Source organism: Channa argus, chromosome 18 (assembly GCF_033026475.1).
Source record: "Channa argus isolate prfri chromosome 18, Channa argus male v1.0, whole genome shotgun sequence".
In the NCBI taxonomy this organism is placed as follows: Eukaryota; Metazoa; Chordata; class Actinopteri; order Anabantiformes; family Channidae; genus Channa; species Channa argus.
The window spans coordinates 8,355,306-8,370,831 of NC_090214.1; the positions used below are offsets into that span (position 1 = coordinate 8,355,306).

The 15,526-nt window shown below is 40.3% G+C and overlaps 1 protein-coding gene across 8 annotated transcripts in view; it reads right to left on the minus strand.

Annotated features, from left to right (window-relative positions):
* The window catches only part of znf462 (zinc finger protein 462), a 45,343-nt gene extending 31,780 nt beyond the window's left edge, over positions 1–13,563 (minus strand). For 4 of the 8 annotated variants that reach the window (XM_067483838.1, XM_067483832.1, XM_067483833.1 and 1 more), the window contains exon 1: positions 13,268–13,563. The gene's annotated coding sequence lies outside the window, so the exon portion shown is untranslated. Of the gene's footprint in view, positions 1–6,284; positions 6,527–8,022; positions 11,529–12,343; positions 12,830–13,006; positions 13,105–13,267 lie in introns of those variants that run through there. The other 4 variants (XM_067483836.1, XM_067483837.1, XM_067483834.1 and 1 more) reach the window with 4 other exon arrangements.
* Between the last annotated feature and the right edge of the window lie 1,963 nt (positions 13,564–15,526).

The window sequence follows — 15,526 nt, forward strand, 5'->3', positions numbered from 1 at the left end:
ACACACACACACACACACACACACCTCAAATACACAGAGGTCTTAAATGCAGCATTCACTTGTGTATTTTTCATTGCTTAGCCTCACCTGGAGGTCTCAAAAGACACATTAAAGCAGGAATATATCACAGAGCATTATTTGCCAAAAGTGATCTCCCATGAATTTCTTAATACAGACTTTTGGTCAGATTGAGAATTATGCCCCCTATTGCAAGGCAGCCAAAATAACAGTGTCTGGTTTGTAGTGATTCTTAGGCCTGCATGCAGCTTACACACTTGTTGGCTCACATTCTGGCTTTTATCTGTCGGAACTGTAGCAGATAACAACACTGGTTCAAAAGAGAAAAGCTGGTCCGACCTGACTGACCTTCACCTTTCAATTCTCTGCCACTGTCTCATCTCTTTGCTGAAGAATAACTTATTGACAAAAACAAGCACAAAACTACATGTCAGGATCATATTGAGTTAATAAGGGAGTAGAAATTTGTAGGTGCTGTGTACCACAAATGCTTTTAATTGCATTTTACACATTTTTTAAAACTTTTACACTCATGTGCTTTCTCTTGCACCAAAAGGAAAGTAATTTTGTTACAAGAAGTAGAACCAAAATACAGATGAGTTGCTGATTTTGCCCAAGTGAAGATGGAACTAATGAGGAATTTCACCGTCAGTCTTTCAACCCTCCCTTAATCAGTTACTCTATAAAATGTCAAAAATAGGAAAAATACAGCAATCACATTTTCCCGGTTTTTAGGTAACATTTTGTCCCCTAACAGCCCTGCCCAGCTGTGCAGTGCCGTTCCAAGCCCGGCAGAAATTGGGGAGGGTTGCATCTACAAGGGCATCCGGCGTAAAAACTGTGCCAAATCAACATGCGGACAATGATCTGCTGTGGCGACCTTGAACTCACGGGATAAACTTTGTCCATTTAACGGCCCCAAACCCAAACATTTTATTGACTTGGGGAAACAATGGTACCAGTATGAGTCTATGGATGCAGACATTCATGGTCCCCAGAGGATGAAACCTTAAAAGTTTAGTCATCCATCTAAGTAGCACCACTGTGATCATTCTTATTGTGGTTTTAGGTGAAATGTGACAATAGCAAATTGATAATATCACATGGACTTTCAAAGCATTTGGTATACATACACAAAAAAAAATTAATGCGAGTAGGAATTTACAGTAGCACACGTTTACATGGAAACAAACTAACCTGGGGAACTCATCTAACTTAAAACCTGCTTAAAATATCAGGCGGTTAGCTTTGCCTTTGTAAGCACGTATGCCTGTTGACATTAGCATTTAGCTCAACATGTTCACAGGCCAACTAATATTTTGTCAACGGAATTATTTTTAGCACAACACAAAAGGGATTAAAATAGATGAATGAAGAAATAAATAAATACATAATGGCTTTTTAAACTGTCAAACAGACTTCTACATTTTAAATCACCACATTAATTATAATAGTGCTTGCTGTCACAACACCTTGAATATTGTGCATGTTTATTTAAGGAAAAACCTATTCTCAGTAAATAATTTACTTACATTTATGTTTTACCAAATCTGCATGCCTAGAACTTTATACTATTTTAATACAGTGGTTGGGGCTGTCACTTTGGCCTTTTACACTGGTTAATATAAATAGACATAAATTTGTGTTAGTAGTATGTCAAAAATCCATTGTAATCTGTTTACAAGATCACAATCAAACTACCTGACTCTAACAGACACATATCTTGTTACTTTGTCTGGATAAGCATATCTGATTCATTACACCTGCTCTTCAGCTGCCATGTAAGAACTACAGTAAGCCTGACAGTGGCCTCACTCCTCCCTGTTTTGGTCAGAGCAGAGAGTTTCCTTAAATGATGTGATCACATGGTGCTGCTCATTTGAGGAAGACTGACTACAGAGAGATGAGACATCGATCCCACCTGGCCGATCAATGGACCAGGCCTTTTCAGAGGAGGTGTGGGGAATCAATAATGTTCAGTATGAACGTTTTGTCATAACATTCATCAGACATCTACTGGAATGCAATGAGAGGGATGGGAATGGCACAAAATTGAACAGAAAAGAGCAGAACATGGGGTGAAAATACAATATTTTCTGAGGTTAGATTAAACACAAACTTTGTGGATTGTTTCGACTTCTTGGGGATAAACATGATGAATAAAATCACCGGGACTTTTAGAGAGCAGTATTATTAACCATCTTTTAGTCAAATCAAAAGAGCTGGAGAAACACAGCTAAATCCTAAACATTGGTGGCTGTGACCATGTATACTAATAAAAAAATCTACCAATGTTGGATGGACCAAAAGTCCAAAACTGGAAGAAAAACATCAACATTGTCACAAAATATTATCACCCTCCTGAGTAAAAACACTGGTGTTAATCTCACAACAAATCTGTTTCAGGAAGCATATGGCATTCAAAAAAGTAGGTCAACCATTAACCAGCTAACACTGCCATGACCAGAAATATTTTTCTAGCACTCCATCATAAGCCACATGCCCATCTGAAAGATCTGATGTAAAGCAAAATATTCAGCTTTTAAGCTAGATTATGTCCATTTTGATGCAATATAATATGCAATATAATACAGCAAAAGCTGTATTAATAGGCAAACACACACACACCCTTACGTTAATATAGTCAAAGGTTTTGCTGCTATGATCAGTAGCCTGGTGACTACAATGATAATAGACATCAGTCTTTAAAACTACTGTTAAACTACAGCCTGGTTAGAAGTTGCTCTTTGACGTGAAGCAGGATGTGTTTATAATTGGTCTTAAAACATAGTCACATCTTCATACAGGTTACAATCTATTTTCAGCAGTGACTATTAAAGATCAACAAAAGCAAACAGGAGTCTAAAGCTGGCAAAGTCGCAGTTCGATCAGCGCTCAAGTTGGAGGTGTAGGCAATAGATACTTTGACTTTCATAAAACAGTTATTCACAAGAACTTTCTGCAGTTGTGATACGATTTGGTTCTGTGGCAGTTCTCTATACAAGTGGATGGTTATGGTCAGCTGACTCCATTTGCAAAAAGCGAATAAGATGTATGAGCTACCATCCACAAATCATAGAGTAGTGTTGCATGCAGCATAGGGGATAACCAAAGGTTTCCAAAAAGCACCTTGGTACCCAGCAACACTACTGGGAAAATGTTTCGGGGATAAACTACAGTTAATCAGTATAAGATTTATGCATGTCATTGTTAAAGGGCCATAATGATTTGAAGCTGCTTTGTTGCTTCTGGAACTGGACCACTTGCCATCATCAAGGGAGAATTAATTCCCAGTGTTTCCCACACACTGACTTTCATCAGCTGTTGCTAATAAAGTGCGCTGTTGTCTGTGTGTACGCACTGCATGCAAGTGGGAGAATCAAGGAACCATTGCTGTCTCTAGTCAAAGGCTGTCCATGCGACGTACGAGTTATCAACCTGTAACACCAGTGAATAATCAGAGTGGACTGAGTGTCTATTGTATAAGAAAAAAAAACGAACAAAAAAACATTCCAGTGAATCCTGCATCAGTTCCCAGGTTTCTAGTTTTTATTTTAATTATATTGAACAAATCAAGATCAACTTTATCCATAACAAGCAATCAGTGGAAGACACTGCAAAGTATCTTATCAAGGTGGTTGATGGAGAACAACAATGAAAGAATGACTTGAAAAATCAACCTTTAATAGGGCCCCTCAGAAAACAGATCTTAACCCTAGAGGGATGATGTGGAATAAGATTAAAAGAGAGCCAGTCACACCACACATCCTGACAGTACGGTTGAGCTGAAGCAGTTCTGTAAGGAAGGATGACCTACTGACGTTGTGCAGGTGTGATCACAACTACAGGAAACACTTGTTTGAGGTTACTGCTGCTAATGAGGTTTTATCAGTTACTGAATCCTAGGGGTCACTTACTTTTTTTACCTTGCACTGCAAACAGTTAATGGCTGTGTTAAAGATGACAAAAACAGGTAATAGGTGTGCTGTTGGACAAACACAATCTGATTAAACTACTTGTAGCTAAGTTCAAGTCACATTTCTCGATCAATTCATGTTGACACCCAGGTATTTCTTTAGGTTTTACATATATTTACTGCTGCTCTATGCTTTTTCATCAGACTGCAGGTTCCAGTTCTTATTATGGCAATTAGTTAGATCCAACCTGAGAAGTTTTCTTTATCTCTGTACTCTAACCCTCAACTTAGAAGGGTTTGGAACACACAAAACACATGAAACCCTGCTAAGTTCATTTGTGCAGACTACAGTCCTTCAGTTATTTTTAGCTTGCTGTTGACCTTTTGGTACTTTTTCCTTTAGAGCTTCCTCTTTACATGACTATCCATCATAGAAAGATGGGCTGCTTTAGATATGGCCCTGATAGTGCCATTACTCTTGAAGCCTGGAAGTTTATCTGTGTCACAAAACCAAACAAACAAACACAAATGTAGCAGTAACATTTAAGAAATGTTGCTTTGGCTTCATGCTGTCCATGCTTGATTCTGTCCACTTTATTATAACTGAAAATCAACTTTTATTTAATCTAACTATAATCAATTAACTTCATTTAAGCAAAATAAGCTCACTTCATGGATTTAAATGCAGCTAATTGAATCTTAACACAATTAAGACCCCTATTAATGAGGTATGTGCATATTTATTCAACAGACCTCTGCATATTTTTAGCACAAGGTTTAGGTTCAACTTTGTTGTTTGTTTTCATAGTTACTGTAAATGAATCTTTTTTTTTTTTTTTGGGATACCAGCTAAGTAAACTGGGATTGTCTCAGACAACTGGTGCGTATAGTACAGATCCCGAGTCTTTCAGTTGCTGCAGTCCAGCGGGCTTTGCTGACCCACACCGGTAGTGTCACATTCATAGGGCATTAAAAAGGAACACCTGGCTGAGGCAGGCCCAGACAACTCGTAAGGAGTCTGGGTAAAGCACTACATCAAGAAAGCTTGCCACCATCTTATTAGGTTGCCTGAATGCAGGTTTAATAGAACAAAACGAAGCATGACATGCAGCAGTGAATTATGTTTAGTGTACCGTAAGTGAATACAGATTTTTGACACCTATTACTGCCCTTAAACTGGTTTACTTATCAATATTATGCTTACAATATCAACTGATTTAACATTAAAGTTAATGCATTACACAATATGAACATGTGCCACCTCAGTAATAAAGGACAATGAGCAGAGCCTAGGGGATTGAAGGATTTTGATCTTTGGACCTCAAAGTATTCTGCTGACTGAGGCCTTCAAACAAGTCCTTAGATCAAAAAGAAATCCAGAGAAGCTGAAAGAGTGAGAAAGGAATGCCATTAGCATGGCTTCCAGTTGCAATACTAATCCCAGGAAGAGATAATAATTTTCTATTTTATGTCTGAGTCGTCCATACTGCAAGGTCAGACAGTGCCGTGTGTCAGTCTGTCTCTCTGACAGATGGTTACCTGACATCACCCACTGAGTCAAACAGCCTTTAATACTTAATATCACTGCACCCACTCTCCTCTTTCTATCTTTTCTTTGCAAAATAAGTCATTCTCTTTTCCAGTCCAAGACATCCAACTTGCCAATTTCATGTTTCTTTTTAAAACTGCATGAAAAAAGAAAGAATCTGGCCATCATGGTACAAGTAACCTTGCTCCAAGGGTAGTTTTTGTGCAAAGGGCTCTGATTGTTTCTCCTGAAAAGGGGAACATGTGCAACAGAGAACACTCAGTAGCCATGTTTGGCCTTTTTTGCACTGAAGATAAAGACCAAGCAGACTAGAAGGAGACAAGCATTAATGGCTATCTTCTGCGTGGCTCCTGTCTTCAGGTTGTCATGGTGAAAACTCAGACAGTAAAAAACAGTAAAAAAAAAAACTAAACTAGTCCATTCAAAATATAGTGCTTACAATCTTTTTCATCTCCTACATTTAGGTTTTAATCATGAGCCCTCAGATATTTATGTGACCTTCAAGCCTGAAATTTTCACAAGGCAACAAAACAGGGGGCTGGTAAATCCCCGAGCTAAAGCCTGCTGGGTGTGAAGGTTAGATAATGAATACCCATTCACAGTCACTCTCTTCATTGCCGTTTCCTAGCCACTGTGTTACTGTTTAATGCAAAAAGCACCAAATGAAACATGCAGTTAATAACATAGGTCAGAACCAAGCAAATCAAACAGTCGAATGACGAACAGAGGTGGAAGCAAGCAGACATGCATGACTTGAGTTCTGTGGAAGGCTGCTGCTCAACCGTCTTTCAGTATAGTCACCTCACTTGGCTGCTCTCTCTCTCTCTCTTTCTCTCTCTCTCTGGGCTGACAGAATTATCTTCTGCATCAGAGCTGAGGCTGGGCCAACGCTCCACACAGAGGACTCCATTTCACATAGCCAGCCCCACTGTGGCCAAGGAGACACAGCCAATCACACTAAAGTATCAGTGGCACGGCCATCCACCATTTTGTGCTCCTCAAGGTCTTTGACTGTCCAGCTCAGCTGAGTGGAGCTGCCTCTGCTCACTCTGCTATCTGGTTACACAGATGGAAGCGTTTAACTTTAAGAGCACAGACCTGAGCGAGCAGCCTCCCCTCCTGTCGGTTCCTCTGCAGACTGTCATGGCAGTCAGCAAAAGCAGAAGTGAGATGTGTGGTTTTGTTCACTGCAAAGATGGCCACCTAGACTGCAGCTCTGCTGTTCTACACAAGCTTAAGAGATCTGATGACTGTGCCTGTAAATATACTTTTCACTCACTATAAATTCTGTAAACTCCCGGAGATAATGTCAAACACAGGTGACCCAACATGTTCAAAACATGTTTTAGTGTCTCTATGAACTAGGTAAATCCCTTTCTCTACCCTGAAAAGCATAGGAGATAAAACATGGGGCAACCCTCAGCAACATGATTAACTATTCCATCCAAAAATGATTAAGTGCACAATTTAATTAATAGCCTAAGGCGTGATTATTTTTAAAATTTTATATGGAAATGAATAGGTAGATATATTTGGTTTTCTCCAGAGGTTACTTCCCAAGAGCTTGAAGAGTAAAACTCTCAGAATAAGGCAACAGAACAGGCGCCGCACAACAGTAACCTACTTGGATACAGACAGCAATACAATACATAAATCTAAGCTGAGCATGTCGCTTACGAGGTTAGAAATGATCTCCTTAAATTGAGACATGCAGGTTCACAGGGCTAAATAAATACGTGAAGCGTGTCCAAGGACAGATACTGGAGAGCAACCAGGAAGTGTTTTTCCACAAGGACAATCACTCCAGGAAACCTTACATTCCACACAGGCTTGTAGTCCATCTCTCCTAGGAAACCATTTCCTGATGCAAATCAATTTAGTGCTGCCTCAAATAAATCCTGTATTATCTCACATAACATTTATAAAGAGCTCTGAAAAATTTACATAAACTAACGTCAGCGCTCAAGGTGCAAAACATGAACCAGCAATGACCAGTAAGTACTTGACTATAATTCTGATTCCTTTTCACTTTGTGTAAAACAATCTTCTATCCTAATCAAAAGGCTGAAACCTTGATTTATCCCGTTTTCTTTTTCGCTATTAAAAAGTCTTCAGCAGAAAAACAAAAAAGATGACTGTGAGATGCACTGAGGGGTTTTTTATAAGTGGAGCTCAGTGGACAACTGCCAGAAAACACTGCAATGCTGACTTCCTTGTGAGCCTGGCATGGCAGTTACTACAGTTACAGGGAGTGGGTGAGGTTACAAGCCAGTCAGGATGGGAGTACTTCAGAGTGACCAAAAGAAGACAAGAGAATCAGCAAAAAAGAAAGAAAAAAAGAGCCATAAGCCAAAGTCAGTCTGGTTTACTTGCAGAAACATTGGAGGAAATGTTTTGCCGCAGAGATCTTTCTTTAAGCTGATGTTAAGTTTATCTGAGAGAAGAGGTGTTCCAATTCAGGATCACCAAACTGACCTCCTGAGGCAACTCAACAAGTTTGCAAAAGGGAAAGATGAGAGACCCATCAATATTAACTTACCACTGAGACCTCCTTTCCAAGCTCCTAAATATTTAATCATCCTTGGACAGCTCTGTTGCTTCGTAGGCCGAGCCAGTGTGGATCCCTTCGACAAGACCACTCCTGTTCCTGCTCAATGAAGGCCTTGTCTGGTGGCACCACACTGCCCAAGGAACGGGCGTCTCCAAAGAATTGAATTTTTTTTCCCACCACAGGCAGCTCAAGTCTGACATAGCTTGTTCACTGTTACTTTTTAAGAGACAGGCATAAATCCTGAGTTTAGGCTGGAAAGCTCGCATGTAGGTGGCTTAAATTCATCTCACTGGACAAACTGTCTCATTATCACAGCCAATTAATAGAGGTCACCAAAGACTGGAGTCTTTGTTTTTATAAAACTAGACCCCTAAATGTATGTATGCCAAAAGGACAAAGAAGGACTCAGCTGCACTGAGCTACGCAGTTTTTTTTCCAGGAGAGGAAATTCAAAGTTGAAATGTTGATGTTCTGATGGAAAGCAGGGAGGAGGAACCAGTTCTGCAGCAGTGTAACGTGGCAAGTGACAACAGAAACTGGAATGACACCTCAACTCAGCCACTTCCTTGTTCCATTTAAACTCTGACTTACTGTTGCTTTAGAGTTTTTCAAATAGCCCCATGCTGAGTTACAGATCATTAAAAAGCACCATGAATCATGGTGGATTTAGACACGTTCCAACACAATCAAATGTTGCAGTTAAATAGAAAAAAAAAGCATGTTCAGGCAGTGCAGAAGGTCAGTAAAATACAAGGGAAACTAGTGCAGTCTCTGCTGTACTGTAATGACCATAGTGTTTTGGATTTTGGGGCCTGTATGTTTCAGCACATTTACAGAGTGTAGCAGCAGGGCCAGGCTGCATCTCATGAGCCATGCATCATGTCAAGAAAGCACTCACTGGAGCATTTCAATTTGCTTTTGTGCGTCTGCCCAGCCTTCTTCACTGCCCCAGGTACAGAAGAATGGAGGAGTGCATCACCCAATGTGAGTGAGTGAATGAGAGGGAGGAAGGGAGAGCAGTTGTGTCTAACTATGTGTGGGTCTGTGTGTGTGTGAGGGAAAGAGTGAGGGAGTAAAAGATACAGAAAGAGTATCAGTGTGAGTGATGAGCTTCACAACCACTTCCTTCCAGCATTCAAACCATCACAGAGGTCTCTCTTGTTTAATCCTCAGTCCTTTCTGTCGAGCTGTTTTAAAGTAATCCTGAAATACCTTGCAAAAATCCTGTTATGTAATTCTTTTTTCTAAAAGTATCTACCACTGTTCAGTTCTGCCCTGTCACCCTAAAGCTGAACTGCATCAACAATGTGTGTTAAATATTTTATTCAGAGGTAAAATTCAATGAGTTTGAGTTGCAACACTTCCAATATAATTCAAATACTTATGGAGTTCAACTGTAATTACTGTATGCAAGGTTTAAATGGCTCATGTTTCATGTTGCAGGATGCTATGTTGTTCACTTATTTAATGAAATCTCTCATGAATTGAGCATGTTTAAAAATTTACAGCTGGTTAAGGAATGTAATCACTTTAGCCACCGCTTTCATTTTAAATAGGATGGCAAAAACATTAGAACCCCCAATATCCCAATAAGCCACTCCAATATGACTCCACCGCCCAACATGAACATAGTAATAAACAGTAGATTCATCACCTGAAAGTTTCAAATAAAAATTGAGATACTATAACTTTGTAAAAGTAGAATTCATGGCAGAGCTGCTGTACTGGATTACATTAGATTGTAGAGGTATATATAATGAACTGGCCAGTGAGTGTATGTAGCTGTTGTAAAACGTAGAATAATGTGTAGCTAAAGCTGGCTGGAAAAAGCTGCTAAGTGGGTAAAAATTAGGTTTGGGCCCCCACCTAGACCCCATACTCATACAATATATTGTATCAGACTCTGAGAAAAGAGTGATTTACTAATAAACACAACTCCATTAAAAGAGGAGCAATATATAAACGGAACATTAGCTAAAACATTTAATGTTAAGTTAATTTTAGAGCCCTGCAAGTAATTATTACCATTCGCAATTAATCTGATTATTGCTTTGCTATAATTTATTAGGGTTTCCTGGTTGTAACTCAAGTGTTTAATTTGCTCGTTTGTGATGTCTGTTATTAACTGTAACATCTAAAAAAAAGTGAGAAATGTCTATCAAAACTCCCAAGAGCCCAAAGCGATGTATGCAAATGTAACGTTCTGCCTAGTTGTAAATCTAAAAAAAAGAAAGAAAAAAAAACAGTAAATTTACTGATACTATATGAAGGAATCTGTGGAGGACATGTCATTTCACAGTGAAATAAAACAGCACAGTGGAGAGACTGCAAACAGAAACATATTTGGCATTCATGCCTAAAGATAATTATTTTCTGTTAAACAATCAATATATTAAGAAATTGCTTCATTTTTACAATTTGACTATGAGATTGGGCCTGAACATTAAGTAAAACTGCAGGAGCCAGCTCGAGGCCCCATGCTTTTCAGTTTTTAATTTGCTTTAGTGAGCCATACTACCAGACAAATTTGTAGTTAATCAAACTCCAACAAAGTAATTGCCACACAAAGAACCAGGGGACATTGTGGGGCCTGTGAGAGCGTGGGGGCCCCTTGGCAGTTGCCTACTGTTTCCTCATAGTAATGCTCATTTTAATATAACACACTCTACTGGAAATGCCATCACTGCCACAGTTATAGCAAACTGAGACCCATGTGACCTTAACTGGCTAGTCAAACTGACAAGAGACAGTTGAGCCATTAATGTAGCATCAATTTGCTTTATAGTGCAGAACGAGTCAAGAATGTGTTGAACACTTGTGAAAGTTACTGCAGGAACTCTCGGTGCAAAGAGGCAGTGTGATGTGTCAGAAATGATCTGTGTGAAGACTCTGTGCTTTCTTAAAAAAGAAATAAAATAATGCATACATCGCATCACAGCTAGAGTTAAATCACTAGGCTCATTTGCAGAACATCCACCACACTATATCCATGGCACCCATCTGTGAGACAAATGTGTTGACCGCAGCAGATTCCTGTCCTCTATCAGCTCCTCCTTGAGAACCTGTTTGCCCTGCCACACCAGGGAGAAGGAGCATCGCCACCATTTTGATTGCTCTTCCCAGCCCCAGCATTGTCGCAGCACAGTGTGTCAAGCTCACAGTCTCCTTGTCAGCAAGATTTCACACAGTGGCCGGGGGAACTGCAGAGCGTAGCATAGCTACACACACAGCAACTGCCACACACACACACACTACAGCTTGCAAACACACCTCCTTCAGTCTCCTGACAAGCTGCTCGACAGACACCTTTAGGATATAATGTGTGAAATGTTACCTCAGGCTGTACAGTGGACATAGAGTGCATTACAACACAGAACTTGGTAATTAATGACCAAAATCCCCAGTCTATTTCTTTAAATAACTGTAAAAGCTGAAAACTGAAACAGACTTAAGTATAATCTGGCAATAACAGTCACATGACACCCAATAAACAGCAAGTGATTCCACCATCCCCTCTGTAAATAATTAGTCCAAACATTATAATCAAAACTATTAACTGGAACAGCTTCACTTTTGAACTGAAAGCCAAAAAGTGTTGGGGTAACAGCAGCTGCACCATAATTTGATCAAAAGCTCCCCCAAAGAAAAAAAAAAAAAAACGAGAATCATCTTGAGAACTTCCTTTAAGAAACTATCTTTAACAAGCATTACTTCACCCTGTTGCGCATGCACACACACACGCACACACACACACACAGAGAAGCGCAAGTGTTTATGTGTGTGTTGTGGAGACCACTTTGTTGAACATTAACTACCTGCATGACCAAAACACTGCATTATTCAGCATTAAGATTCCTATCCCATCCATGTGTCCCTCAGCCATCAGTTTCAAACACACTTGGCTAAAAGTGTCAACTGCAAATCTGATTTCAAAACAAAACAAACCCCATATTTACAAGCCACATTGCTTTCAACTATGTCAGTTAAAGCAGCTGGTCCGTTGAGTTAAAACACAGAAGTTAGCACTGAAAGCCCGACTAAAGGATCTAACCTCACTTTTTCAGAGTTCTTCTGCTTCCTCTAGCAGACTGAACTTCCGAGCTGAAAAGGCAGAAAAAAAAAACACACAAGCAGATAAAGAGGAAGAAGAAGAAGAAGAAGAAGAAGAAGAAGAGGTTGTGGCCAGTCAGTTTTGAACACAACCTTTGTTCAGGAGTGAGGGATCCTGCCTGTCTAACTCCAGGGCTCTCCTTGGAGACTCATCTGCTTTCCTCCATTTTATGGTGAAGCCCTACATAGTGTGACATACCTGACTTGAGACCAGTGACAGCAAAATAGGCATCCAAACAGTGCAGGGGACAAGCGGGGAAACAATGTAGCAGTGAGCTCCAAGAGCAAAAACAAAACACTAGAATAAAACATGGCTCAAGCTACACTGATCTCACATTCAGTTCACCACCATCCACAGATAATCTCGCTCCAACCCTGTGGAAAACCGAGTCAAATTCGCCACCAGATAAGGCTTCTTTTTTAAAATTGAGAGGAGCAGAGGAGGAGGGGGACACGTTTAGCCTCCTCACACTGGACATGGCTTTCATAGTGTGTGTGCGTGCGTGTGTGTGTGTGAGTATATGTGTGTGTGTGAGACTGGACCAGCGGCTATGCCAGCTCCTCTGTGTCGCTAATGGAGGCTGGTTGGGAGAAGAGAGCAATCCGTGCAATGGCTTCTCCAGGAAGCTAACGCGCAACAACACGCACGGAGCGGGGACGCACATCCGTGGCCAATAATTCCCCTGACCAAACATGTCAGAATAACAAACCACTCCGCTCCCGTGCTGCTCAAACACGCAGGCGAGCCTCTGTACACCGCCGCGTCCATTTCCTTGTGTCACTTTGACAACAAACCGAAAGGCGACATAGCGAGGAAGCGATAGGTTCGTTAGGATATTAACTAGGAAACGAGAAGACCCACTTGACTTTGCCTGCATGGGTGCCAGTCGGAGCGCCCACCCGACTAAAAATCTCGCCCCGGCTTCCTCTCCCAAGTCGGCTGGACCTGGACTAAAAGGAGAAACGGTGGAGGGGGGGGGGGAGATCAGCTCTTTCCAGGTCATACACGAGGCGCTCTCCAAATTATATCCCATGATCTACCATACCGACGTTCTCGCAGACCTTGAAAGCCCAGCCGAAATCCTGGCGAAACTGGAAATATAGTGCAAGAGGAAACACTCACTGGTACAATCTTCTCCTCAAGCGATCCTCCCAAAAGTTGTCCTCGTATTTCATGCGTGCGCCCGGTCGGTCTAATGGATGATCGCCATCTTTCCTGCTTCTCCTTTGCTGCAGCTGCAGATGACCTGAGATCCGTCTGTCTCTGAATAATGAGCAACCACACAGACAAGGAAGACAATCTGCAAAGCAGGCTACACAAAGAAGTTTGGGAGACTAGCAAGCACCAGAGGGTGCACAAGAGTTTACGATGAGACGAGGGAGCATCAGCAGGATGGACAACGTCTATGTCTGAGAAGCTCATCCTTCATCTAGACTGAAGTCAGATAACCTGCAAAGCCTTATCTGCGGCTCAGACCACCACCAGATACATGCAGGCACCCTGAATTTTATATAGGCTTTCCATACGGTGTCTGCCACGTCATGAGGTTATCTGCAGTTCACTTTGGAGGTGAAGATGCTGCTTCACACTTTAGGTAGATAGATACGCAGCCTGATAATAAGATAAATATATTAAATAATTCCAATATTTAAAATGTAAAATTACAAATATAAATTTAACACCACATAAAATCGTCCACATACTTGTCCCCCAAAGTTGTTTTTTTTTTTTAATGTGTAATGAAATAAAAGCAAAGCAATAAATAAATAAATAAATTCACATGGGAGTTACAATTCATTCTGGGTTTTTTTTTTTCTCTCATTCAGATAATATAATGTCTGGAGTGTTGCAGTACACATTGCCACTATACTGTTAAAGGTAGACATGATGCTGCTGTTCTGTCCACCAGCTGCTAACAAAGAGGGAGCCCAAGACAAAAGGTCCTGCTCAGATGTATGTCAGTGTTAAGACTGGGAGGGTGGGCAGGGTGATGGGCAGGTGGGTGGGGGTAGAGGAACAAGAAGGGGGCACGCATGGGTGGGTGGTTAGTAAGGAGAAGGGTATACCTTGAATGACTGAGCGACTATAATAAATCATCTGAAAACGTTAACGTGGGTTACACTTATTGCCATAAATGTTGCACTTACATATATTTCTATAATTCATGTGATTTACATTAGATTTTTTGATAGAAGTGTAGATTTTACAGTTCTCTAGAGCACTTATCTTCATACACTTAATACAAACCATCTTAAGATCTACAACTGAAGTCCATTGCATGAGATTTCTCCCTTTAATGACCTTAATCTTTCATTTTTGTAGCCATGGAGCTGTTGTTAACAAATGCTCCAAGTGATGATGTTTTCAAAAAGGGAAGCATAAATAACCTTTATTCAACAATTCCGTTTGTACGGTGTTAAACAGGAAAATCCCAACCCCAAATACATGGTACGAAAAACCATTGTGATAAAAGCACCACATTCTTAGGCCACGCTTGTGCACAGTTTTGGCATCTAGCAGAAGTTGCCACTGTTCTTCTGTGGATTTAGTCTGTCTCAGTGTCTTCTGTCTCATCATGTAATCCCAGACTGACTCCATGATGTTGCGATCACAGCTCTGTGGGGGCCACACCATCTGTTGCACGACTTCTTGTCGCTGTAGATGGTTCTTTATGACTCTGGCTGTATGATTTTTATTCATCATGCTGCAGTATGAAATTGGACCCAATCAGATGCCTCCCTGATGGCTTTACTAGACTACTAAAAATATAATCACACTACAGGCATCATATAAAGTTTACAGACAGTTAACTACCCTTGGGGGTAAGACATGTTTTGTCTAGTAGTATAATAAAATGCGCAGACTGAAGCTGCTTGTTACATTGTATTTATCTGAATGCTTATGTTCATTTTTGATACTTGTAATAATTACTGCACTCTACATGATGTACACAGTATTTTTCTTGTTTTTGCAGACAGTTGGTGCTCTGATCATTCAAATAAAAGCCAGCGCTTTGTGGTGAGTTTTTTCAACTAAACAGCAAGTTTTTATTGATTCAGAAAACATTGTTTGGATCCCAGAAAAATTGTTTATTCCTCATATTTCTTTCTGTGACATTCATATACATGGAAAACCTCAGCCACAAATCTTGTGAGCAGGCTTGCTAGTGATTGTTGTCTGATTTACAGGCAGAGACACTGAGAGGAATTAAATTTGTGTAAGATGCAGACATTGTTAATCATGTTTGACAACTATTGGTGTTACTTCTTGCAAGATTTGGATATGAATTATGGATTGTTAGATACATATATTTTGTGAAATTTAATAGAAAGCTTCAAATAGGAAATGCTTCTTTGTATCACCAATGAGCCATCTGTGTCA